Below are 12192 nucleotides of genomic sequence, written 5' to 3'. Positions count from 1 at the left end.
GACCCCTTAATAGGTGATTGTGTTACCCATCCTGAGACCGCAGCACTCGGGAAAAAAGTCCTATATGACATAAACAATGATTCTGATGGCCACGGTAACCGTGCATTTGCGAGTCTTCCAATAATTTGTACTGTTCACATTCTGTGACTATGTTGTTTGAGGATTACGGTAGTCTTTGTTCCTGGTACCATGAGATAGCATGATTACGGTAGTTTATCTTTGATGTGCTCGTGTGGTCGCGTCATTGTGGTATCTCTTCCCCACATGCGTGTATGATCGGTTATGTACGGTAGTCTCCCCCGCCCCATCTGTTCAGTGTACCGGGGAGGGGGGGTCCCGGTATCTCAGTCCCCCGGCACATCGGACTCTATGCCCGGGCCTCGGTGAGCGCCCTCTCCGGCGCGGATGGTGGGGCCTGCGGACTGCTCCATTGTAACGGAGGGAAGGGGGTGGCGGATGACGAGCGGCTGAAACGTGGAGGAAAGGCGGCCGGATCCAGGCACCCCGGGCAGGTAAATGGCTATAGTGCGGGGCAGGCCCAGGTTTGCTGGGGCGGGCTGCTGCTGCTAGTAGAGGCGGCGGGGAGCTGTGCACAGTGAGGCGGTCGGAGTGGGCAGTAGGGGGTGGGGAGGTGACTGTGTGCAGGCCGGGCCAGGTCTGATGTTATATGTGATGTGTATATACACCGTTCTGCCCCCACCCCGCTGCCCACGGCACTGTGCTTTGCATGCATCTTACCGGGCCTCTGCTGCTGCACTGCACCGGGCTCTGCAGCTCACGCCCCTGGAGGTGTTTTGCAGCAGCGGCCGGTCAGGGTGACAGCTCCCCTGCCAAGTCCTTAGTGATGGGCGCAGGCGTAATGCTCGGTGCTGTGCCCCCTGATAGAGAGCTGCGTTTGTGCCCATTTATGCTGATGTCACTGAGAACATATACCCTGCCTGCTCATGTTGCTCTGCTGTGTGTGCTGCAAGTGGCCCCCCTGCCTGCTGATGTCACTCTGCTGTATGTGTGCTGCCAGTGGCCCCCCCTGCCTGCTCATGTTGATCTGCTATGTGTGCTGCCAGTGGACCCCCTGCTTGCTTATGTCGCTCCGCTATGTGTGCTGCCAATGGCCCCCATGCCTGCTGATGTCGCTCTGCTGTATGTGTGCTGCCAGTGACCCCCCTGCCTGCTGATGTTGCTCTGCTGTATGTGTGCTGTCAGTGGCCCTCCTTCCAGCTGATGTCACTCTGCTGTATGTGTGCTGCCAGTGGCCCCCCTGCCTGCTGATGTTACATTGCTGTATGTGTACTGCCAGTGACCCCCCTGCCTGCTGATGTTGCTCTGCTGTATGTGTGCTGTCAGTGGCCCTCCTTCCAGCTGATGTCACTCTGCTGTATGTGTGCTGCCAGTGGCCCCCCTGCCTGCTGATGTTACATTGCTGTATGTGTACTGCCAGTGGCCCCCCTGCCTGCTGATGTCGCTCTGCTGTATGCGTGCTGCCAGTGGCCCTCCTTCCAGCTGATGTCACTCTGCTGTATGTGTGCTGCCAGTGGCCCTCCTGCCAGCTGATGTTGCTCCGCTGTATGTGTGCTGCCAGTGGCCCTCCTTCCAGCTGATGTCACTCTGCTGTATGTGTGCTGCCAGTGGCCCTCCTCCCAGCTGATGTCACTCTGCTGTATGTGTGCTGCCAGTGGCCCCCCTGCCTGCTCATGTTGCTCTGCTGTGTGCGCTGCCAGTGGACCCCCTGCTTGCTTATGTCGCTCCGCTATGTGTGCTGCCAATGGCCCCCATGCCTGCTGATGTCGCTCTGCTGTATGTGTGCTTCCAGTGGCCCCCCTGCCTGCTCATGTTGCTCTGCTGTGTGTGCTGCCAGTGGACCCCCTGCTTGCTCATGTCGCTCTGCTATGTTTGATGCCAATGGCCCCCATGCCTGCTGATGTTGCTCTGCTGTATGTGGGCTGCAAGTCGACCCCCTGCCTGCTGATGTTACTCCGCAGTGTGTGCTTCCAGTGGGCCCCCTGCTTGCTTATGTCGCTCCGCTATGTGTGCTGCCAATGGCCCCCATGCCTGCTGATGTCGCTCTGCTATGTGTGCTGCCAATGGCCCCCATGCCTGCTGATGTCGCTCCGCTGTATGTGTGCTGCCAGTGGCCCTCCTTCCAGCTGATGTCACTCTGCTGTATGTGTGCTGCCAGTGGCCCCCCTGCCTGCTGATGTTACATTGCTGTATGTGTACTGCCAGTGGCCCCCCTGCCTGCTGATGTTACATTGCTGTATGTGTACTGCCAGTGGCCCCCCAGCCTGCTGATGTTACATTGCTGTATGTGTGCTGCCAGTGGCACCCCTGCCTGCTGATGTCGCTCTGCTGTATGTGTGCTGCCAGTGGCCCTCCTTCCAGCTGATGTCACTCTGCTGTATGTGTGCTGCCAGTGGCCCTCCTGCCAGCTGATGTTGCTCCGCTGTATGTGTGCTGCCAGTGGCCCTCCTTCCAGCTGATGTCACTCTGCTGTATGTGTGCTGCCAGTGGCCCCCCTGCCAGCTGGTGTTGCTCCGCTGTATGTGTGCTGCCAGTGGTACTAAGCACAGGATATCCTCATTTATCAGCTGCGGTGCCTACACCTTCATGCTGTATGTTATTGCTGCTTATGGAAATGCAATTTATTTAGAGAAAGGCAATTGTCAATTCCTGTTGCGGTGAAACACATGTTTTGTTTTATGACCTTGCATGGTGAATGACTAACTTGTCTGTAGCATTTTACTTTTAGATTGTTTATATGCAACAGTCATTTATATTCCAGTCTTGTTGATCTGTTTGTCTGTAATTGACATCATATTAATAGCATACTGTTTTACCAGCTATTTATATAACTTAAAAAATCTTTTTGATCGAACAAAGTTGCATCAGCTGTATATTCTGAAGTATTTACATTTTTTGGTTTAGGTTTTCCTTCTTTCATTGCAGTTTTATTAGGCTATGCCAGTGGTTTTCACATTTTTTTGAATCACGGTGCCCTAGACTAGAGTATGAGAACGTTTTTCACAGCACCCCAAGTCCAAAAAGTTACTTATTGAGAAAGTTATAGATAAATATTAAATTAAGTAACTTATGTTTATATGTCATCCTTAGGGTCAGTTGTGTGGTGAGGGACAAGAATTGCTTCTGTTTGGCCACATATTTTATGACTGGCACTAGTTTTGCCTATTACATTGACCATAAATAATTTGAATTTGTCCTGGACCACCAGGCCACGGCACCCCTGCAAGTGTCCCGAGGCACCCCAGGGTTCCACGGCACACGTTTTGAGAACCACTGGGCTATGCTAATTATAAAATGTGCACTTTACTTTCCCAAACTATTTAAGACACTGCAAACTCAGGCCTCATGGAACCTGAACAATGTGTGTTATTTATTTATCACCAGTAATTTTTATCATGCATGCCAAATTCCACAGTGCTTAGTAATTCACGTTGATCCCTTGTGCTTGTCATCTATGTTCCCCACCATGCGCATACACATGGGTTAATTTGGGGGGTTTTGGTGGAAAAGTGGTACAGGTTGAGTATCCCTTAACCAAAATGCTTGGGACCAGAGCAATTTTGGATATCGGATTTTTCCGTATTTTGGAATAATTGCATACCATAATGAGATATCATGGTGATGGGACCTAAATCTAAGCACAGAATGCATTTATGTTTCATATATACCTTATACACACAGCCTGAAGGTAATTTTAGCCAATATTTTTTATAACTTTGTGCATTAAACAAAGTGTGTCTACATTCACTCAAATCATTTATGTTTCATATACACCTTATACACACAGCCTGAAGGTCATTTAATACAATATTTTTAATAACTTTGAGTATTAAACAAAGTTTGTGTACATTGAGCCATCAGAAAACAAAGGTTTCACTATCTTAATCTCACTCAAAAAAGTCCGTATTTCGGAATATTCCGTATTTCGGAATATTTGGATATGGGATACTCAACCTGTATTACTTATATGCTAAATCAAAGAAATGTACTTAGAATTCAGCATCACAAGTATTTTTCCACCGACGCTGACTCAGTTGGTGTTAGTGTTGAGAAGTGTTCACTGTAGTTGCTATAATTTAGGGGGGAGGGGGACATCACTAATTTTCCAACACACCACTGTATGGTGTGAGGTAAAATTGAAACTTGGGGACAGTGTTCTGATTGCCCGCAGTTGAATTCCACCCTGAATCTATATTTAAACTTGAGCTTGAACTTAAGGTTCATTTACCGTTGGCTTAGTGTTCAGAATAAACAAAATGCATGGTAATGCAGCATATTTTGTAATGTGCAGTCCATATAGGAGTTTGATACCCATTCAGTGGCATGTCTATAATGGGTTCAAGTTGTGCGGTACGCATGGGCCCTGGGATCCAGGAGGCACATACTGCACACTCTGCACCCATAACTTACCTCGCCGGAGTCACTCGCGGCAGCATGAACAAAATTGCCGGGAAAATGGCCACCACGCCATTTTTCTGGAGACCTGCACGTAGCCAGTAGACTCTAGCACAGTGCTGAAGTCTACTAGTGTCACTCCTCGGTGCTGCCAGCTAGAGAGGAGGTGGTCTGGACGAGGCTGCACACTGGCTCCTTATGCTATTAAAACACCACTGTGCCCAATTACTTAGCGTGCTTATGGCACCCAAATGCACCAAATTTAGATGCGGAAAGTGGGTAAACCTGTGCACAGTATTAGGCGCATTGCCAAAATGGCAGTTTCTGCTCTCTACCTCAGGTGGGTGCAAAAAGAAATAACTCGCTACCATTGGCACAAACAATGTAATAGCTTCCGTCACTCAAGACAGGAGCTACGGACACCCATACACTATTGAATACCCCCCCCCCCCCCCAAAAAAAAAAAAAAAAAAATGTTGGGGACATAAGCAGTGTGGAGGTTTTCCCATTCTTTTCAGCAGTCCTTCATTTCAGTGAGTTTTCCAGCATGTGCCCTACATCTACAAACTATTGAACTGAATGGGAAAGCTCCATGAATATGCCAGGGCATTTTGTTCAACTGTGGACTCATGTCTTCGTGGCTATATAATTCTTTTTGTAGTGCATATGAATTGTTTATATCTTGCTGCATTTCCATTTGTACTAATACATTGTATGAGTAAATTTGAATGCATCTAATAAAATGCAGTTTTAATATTTGATTTCCTGAGTTCTCTGCTAAGAAACTTTTTTCGATCTTCTGTTTTTGTGTCTGTTTTTCAGTAGAACTAGGGTACAATGAGCTTAGTGTCCTCTTGCTAGAGTGGAAACCAGCTTCAAGCTAGATGATCCCAAACCTTTCAGATTGTTTGTGGTTAGGATACCGCTCGTCGGGATCCCAGCTTTTACAATAACGATGACGGGATACCGACGGGGGCACCATACCACTGCCAAGTATATAGGTGAGGTAGGTGATTCCCCCCTGGGTGTCCACGACACCCATAGAGGGAGAATCGAACCTGCACTTGCCACCGAGCCTGCAGCATGGCGAGCAAAGCAAGCCCGCAAGGGGCTTCGTTGCGCTCGCCCCCCCCCCCCCTGCTGGCATTCTACCACTTGGGATGCCGATGTCGGTATACTGACATTCGGCATCCCGTGTGGCAGTAACGCATACCGTACCATTCCAGATAATTGATCAGATACCAACATATAAATGTTAGTACACCAATAGAGAGGTTTATTGACAATTTAGAAAGGAGACTTTTACATTTGCCATGTAGTTGAGTGCAAAGTATTGTCATCTGTTGTCTGTTATTATTCTGCTATTTAACATTGTTACAGGTCTTGTACCTAAAGATGTTTGACTTGCAAATTTATAGTTACAAAATTAGGGGGTTATTCAATTAGTTCCGGTAATTTCTGAGCTATTGAATTCGCCTCCCTGCCTATTCAATTGCAGGCCGTTTTTCATCCGTTTGTAAGGCATTTTCGGCAATGCCTTTTCACTTTTAAATTTTTTTTTAATGTTGTAAAAATTACCTCAAAATCGCCGATCCACGTGTTTTTAGCTTCTTCTAAATGTTTCGCCTATATGAAAAACGTCCCTGCTATTGAATAGGGCGAATCCTCATTCACCTTAAAAATGGCAAAGTTTTGTTTTTTTCCGCCTAGGCGGAGAAAAAAAGACCTAATTGAATACCCTGCCTTATTGTCTTACAAGTTTCAACCCTGGATCCTAATTAATAGATGCATTTTTCCAGCTAGACGTTCCAGCTGTAAGTGTTTTGTTTTTTTGGATGAAATCACTTTTGTTAAACCAATACAAGGAAGTTCTGAATACTCTTATTTAATTTGGTGTTAACTTTATTTTAAACAGAAGGGGGTCAGGGAAGATCATTCACAATTCAGTGACATTTCTAGTTACTAGAGTGCAGTATCTCAGCAGGTTCTGTCTGCCTTACGGCTCCAGTGGAGCACAGTTCAAAGGCTCCTTACATGGGAGAATAATAGGCAGAGCAATGTAGAAGCATTAGTGCTGAAGGAGGGTACCAGAACAATGTTAAAACATTTGGCAGTCCCTAGTTGCTGTTCACAGATAAGGGGTAATTACTGTGCAGGAATCTCTATGAAGCTGAGCATCATTCGGCTGCACTGACACATACAGTATTTATTGATAAATTGGCACAAACAAGATTTTTTATCGCCATGAGATATAACAATAGAAAATCTCTTTTTTTATTTTTTTTTATTGGGCCATGCGGATAAACAAGCCCCTGAGTGTATGTATGTTGTGAAGTTTTGTACGGAGCATTTGTGTTCTATTGAGGTTTTCGTGCTTCATAGGGTAATTGCTGGGAGCATACAAGTTTTCTCTCCCTTGATCCACTTATCCAGGCTCATCACATATGCTTTTGAAACCTAAAAAAGTGAGAGGTGATATTTCAGCAATCGGGATTAGCTCGGAAAGCAGCATCATGCACTGACCTAGATTTGGGTGCAGGGCACGTTTGCAGTATAATTCCTGCAGGGAGATGAGATGGTTGGACTCATAAGGAATAAGCCTGTGTCTTTGAGGCCTCTGCATACAGGGAATGATTATGAATCCATATGCTACATTTTAATGTTTTGTAAATTAAGGTTTTAACTGATGAAAACTAAAAAGCTCTCACAGCAAATGTATGTGGATTGTCTATGATTTCAGTCCATAAAGGAGTTTTATTACTGTACTGATTTTCCCCAAAATAAAGATGCAGTAAGCTGTACATAATTTCTCTTATGTCCTAGAGGATACTGGGGTCCATTTAGTACCATGGGGTATAGACTGGTCCACTAGGAGCCATGGGCACTTTAAGAATTTGATAGTGTGGGCTGGCTCCTCCCTCTATGCCCCTCCTACCAGGCTCAGTTTAGAAAATGTGCCCGGAGGAGCCGGTCACGCTGAAGGAAGCTCCTGAAAAGTTTTCTGCATTTATTTTCTATGTTTTTGTTATATTAAGGCAGGGCTGTTGGCACCAGCTCTGCTGCTTCGTGGGTCTTAGGGGGACGACGACGACCCAACATCTTGAAGGATTAATGGTCCCGTTAACCGCTGACAGGACACAGCTCCTGAAGGAACTGTTCGCCAAGCCCCACCACGGCGAGCTTACATTCCCGCCAGCCACGCTGCCACCCCCCCCTTAATGGAGCCAGGAAGGAATGAAGAGTGGTGAGTACTGGAGCCAGCGTCCCGGCTAGTGGGGCGCTGGCTATTTTGGCGGCATGAGGGTACGGAGACGCACGGATTCTACACGGGGCGGAATGCGCTCCTACCGGACACAGTACACAACTGCGTCCCAGTACACTGTACACAGTACCCATACTGGCACAACAGACCTTAAAACGGTTCTCTCCATTTTAAGCACCAGAAGCCGTAAGACCGCGCACCATTGAAGGGGTGGGGCTTCACTATGAGAGGATCCAGCAGCTCACCCAGCGCCATTTTCCCTCTGCAGTGGACACAGATGCTGACAGGACAGGAGTTGCGCAGCTCCTCCAGTGTGACTCCAGATTACCTCAGCAGTACCAGGGGGTCATAGCCAGGGGGGAGCGACTATTAGTGTACTAAGTATCCTGTCAGGGTTACCTTCGTCTGCGACCTCGGCTAAGCTTGGCATTAGTGGTAAAGGCGCATTGGGCGCTGGCTCCAAACAACTCTGTCTCCCTTATGGGCTCTTTGTGGGTTAATTGTGCTTAACCTTTCCTGTGTGTGTGTGTGTGTGTTGTCACATTTATATTATGTCAGGCAAAGAGCAGTGTATCTTCTGTACTGCAGAGTGTTCCTCTTCACCTGGGGACTCACTACTGGGTACTCAGGGTTCACAGATTAGCGGGCTGAACCGGAATGGGTTAATTCTCTTAAGGGAATGATCTCAACTCTTTCTACAAAATTGTCCCGCAATGAGAAAGAGACGCAATACTTAAAACAAACTGTGGATGAGTTTATGAACAGAGACTCGGCCCCCAAAACAGCGTCTCAATCCCCTTCCATTTGTCCGCAAAAGCGATCTCTGGCCCATATCCTGCAGTCTGACTCTGATGCTGTCAGGTCAGACATGGAGGAGGGGGAGGTGGACTGGGGGAGGGGGGGGGCGGTTACAGCTCTGTCACCTGGGAATAGAGGCTATCAGAGATGTTCTACATATTCCTGATAAGGTGTCAGAGGAGTGTGCGAAATCTTATTTTAATGTAAAAAAAGAAGTCCTCGGTTACTTTACCTGTGACAAAGGAATTGAATACCCCTGTTTAAAGAGAACCATGGGTTAATCCTGATAAGAAGTTTCAGCTCCCTAAAAGGTTGCTCTCATCTTTTCCTTTTCCTCTGGAGGACAGGAAAAAATGGGAAAATCCACCGATAGTGGACGCATCAGTCTCTAGGCTGTCACGTAAAATTGTATTGCCTATTCCTGGTGCAGCCTCCCTGGAAGACACGGCTGATCGTAAAATTGAGACTACACTCAAATCATTGTACACAGCTGCGGGGGGGGGGGGGGGGGGGGGTGGGGGGGGGGCTCAAAGACCCACTATTGCATGTACGTGGATTACTAAAGCCATTGCAAAATGGTCAGGTAACCTAATTGAGGGGTTAGATGCCTTATCTAGGGGGGATGTTGTCCTTACTCCTGCAGCATATACAGGACTCTGCAACTTTATGGTGGAAGCCATAAAAGAAATAGTGTGTGCTAAATGCATGCACCACTGCTATGGCAGTATCGGCACGCAGGGCCTTGTTGCTACGCCAGTGGACTGGCTGACGCAGACTCCAGGAACGGCCTACCATTCACAGGAGAGGCCTTGTTTGGAGATGAATTAGACAAAATGCATCTCCACAACTAGAAGTTAAAAGACTTCTGGATGAAGACTCCACTCTCCGGCGTGAACGTCCTGAAGACTGAGGGAAATCTGCTTCCCAGTTGAGGACTCTGGGAATGAACACTGCTGATATAGCTGGCAGATGGCGTTCCGCCCAATGGAGGATCTTTGATACTTCCAGCATTGCCATAAGGCTTCGAGTGCTGACTTGATGATTTATGTACGCCACCGTGGTGGGCGTTGTCTGACTGTACTTGAACAGGCCTGTTCTGTACTAGAGGCAGCGCCAGTGTCAATGCATTGAACACTGCCCCGCAATACCAGAATGTTTATCGGGAGGCGAGATTCCTCCCTGGTCCACCGACCCTGCAAAGAGTGTTGCTCCAACCCTGCAGACTGGCATCCGTTGTCAGGAGGACCCAGTTGGAGATCCAGAAGGGACGGCCCCCTGCTCAACTGTTGGTCCTGTAGCCACCAGTTCAGTGACAGACGAACCTCCGGAGTCGAGTGAGATCATTTGAGATCTGATCCGATGAGGCAGGCCATCCCACTTGGAAAGGATTAACCTCTGCAGAGGGCGGAATGAAATTGAGCGTTACTCTACCCGCTGGCTTTTTTCAACCAGTGTGCCGCGAGCAGTTGCAAGGTGTGCCGCGGAGCCAGAGCAAGCATCCTGCACCTTCAGAGTGAACTGTTGGCCCGGGCTCTTCTTAGAGGATTAGTCATGCTGATATCATAGGTCATGGCCGTCACGTCTCGCCACCCCAGCCAGCCCACCTGCCTGCATACACATCTTCCAGTTTCTGCCTGCATACACAGCTTTCCTTGCCCACCCACAGCCACACCTGCCCACTGCTCAGTATTAGCAGCACTCCACTATGAACAACCCCTGCCACTGAGGGACAGGAAGGAGGACAGCTGACCAGTGGAGGCTAATATTTGTTATGTTATTTCTCCTGTGGGGAACAATAGGATTTATGTGGGGAACAATGTGAATAATTCATGTGGGGAGCAATGTGATTGATTAACGTGTGAGCAACATGATTTATGTGGGGAGCCAATGCGATTGTTTTTTCTGTGTAGGCCAATGTATGTGTGGATTTTTTTTTACTGTGAGGGCCAATGTGTGTGTTTTTTTTTTTTTTTCTGTGGAGAAACTTATGGTGTGCCTTGGCAATTTTAAAATATTGTTCGGTGTGCCTCGAGTAAAAAAAGGTTGAAAATCACTGCTCTACCGCGTCGAACGCAGACACCATAAGGCCTAGTACTTGCATCGCTGAGTGTATCGACACTCTTGGGCGAAAGAGGAATTATCTGATCCAGTCCTGAAGTTTCAGGACTTTCTCTGGAGACAAAAACAATCATTGGTTGTGTGTGTCCAGTAGTGCCCCCAGGTGCACCATGCTCCGAGCCGGGACTAGCGAGGACTTTTTCCAGTTGATGAGCCACCTGTGGGCTTGTAGGAACTGGACCGTCAGTTCCAGATGACTGATATCATCAGCAAGTCGTCCAGATACGTCAGGATCCTGATTCCCGGACGGCGGAGAAGAGCCGTCATCACGGCCATGACCTTGGTGAAGATCCAAGGGGCCGTACCCAATCGCAAAAGGCAGTGCCTGGAACTGAAAATGTAGGTTGCCAATAGCAAACCGCAGATATTGCTGATGCGACATGGCAATAGATATGTGCAGGTAAGCATTCTGTATGTCCAGGGATACCATATAGTCTTCGGGTTCCATGGCCAGCACTATAGAGCGCAGAGTTTCCATATGGAATTTGGATACTCACTAACTTGTTCAAGGATTTGAGGTTGAGTATAGGCCGGAAGGACCCATTTGGCTTCGGAACTAGAAACAGGGGTCGAATAATTACCTTTCTGAGACAGAAGGTACCGGCACTACCACTCCTGTATCCAGGAGTGATTGTACAACCAAGTGTAGAGCTTGGCGCTTTTAATAGATTCGCAGGGATAATCGCTGTGCAAAACTGGCGAGGGGGGACATCTCTTGAAGGAGATCACGTACCCGTGAGAGACAACTTCTCGCACCCAGGCGTCCGAAGTAGTCATTAACCAGGCCTGGGCGAACTGCAGAAGTCTGCCTCCCACCCTTGGGTCCCCCAGGGGGAGGCCTGCCCCGTCATGCAGCAGGCATGTCTTGTTTAGAAGCAGGCTGATGGGCGGCCCAGGATTGTTTAGATTTAGGCTTAGTGGTTTTGGAAGCATGAGCCTGCCGCGGATACGCCTGACCCTTTGCTTTTCCTGGAGGTCGAAACGAACAAAAAATTATACTTATAGCCTTCAGAACAGAAGGATTAGTATTTGAGAGACACGCAGTCTTGGCAGTGGCCAAGTTAGTTACAATCTTGTTCAGATCCTCCCTTAAAAGGGAGCACCCTCCAAGGTCTTTTTGGAGTCCAGGTCCACCTTCCAGGACCTCAACCACATAATTCGACGAGCCAGGATGGATGTAGTAGATGCCTTGGCCGCCATTACACCTGCATCAGAGACCGCCTCCTGAATATAGTGGGAGGCTGTGGTAATATAAGACAGATATTGTCTGGCAATGTCAGAAAAATCCTGAGGCCGCTCATCCTCAATTGCCTGAACCCATGCTTCAATACCTTTCGCAGCCCAGGAGGCTGCCATAGTGGGTCTATGTACAGCGCCAGTGAGGGAATAAATAGACTTCAGGCATTCCTCCACACGCTTATCTGTTGGTTCCGTCAGTGAGGTGACAGTGGTGACAGGTAGAGTAGATGACACCACAAGACAGGCGACATGAGAGTCCATCGGCGGTGGAGTTTCCCACTTGTTACTCAACTCCGCAGGGATAGGATAACGAGCTTGCATCTTTTTATACAGGAAAAATTTCTTTCCTGGAGACGACCAGG

At 48.1% G+C, this 12192-nt stretch overlaps 1 protein-coding gene across 1 annotated transcript in view; it reads left to right on the top strand.

Moving 5' to 3' along the window:
* The first annotated feature begins 220 nt into the window (after positions 1-220).
* RNF44 (ring finger protein 44) overlaps positions 221-12192 on the top strand; it is a 207119-nt gene continuing 195147 nt past the window's right edge. The window contains exon 1 of the mRNA XM_063927910.1: positions 221-512. The gene's annotated coding sequence lies outside the window, so the exon portion shown is untranslated. The remainder of the gene's footprint in view (positions 513-12192) is intronic.

Source organism: Pseudophryne corroboree, chromosome 6 (genome assembly GCF_028390025.1).
Source record: "Pseudophryne corroboree isolate aPseCor3 chromosome 6, aPseCor3.hap2, whole genome shotgun sequence".
Lineage (NCBI taxonomy): Eukaryota > Metazoa > Chordata > Amphibia > Anura > Myobatrachidae > Pseudophryne > Pseudophryne corroboree.
The sequence above is the reverse complement of the archived record's forward strand: the minus strand, read 5'-3'. Positions and strand labels throughout refer to the sequence as shown.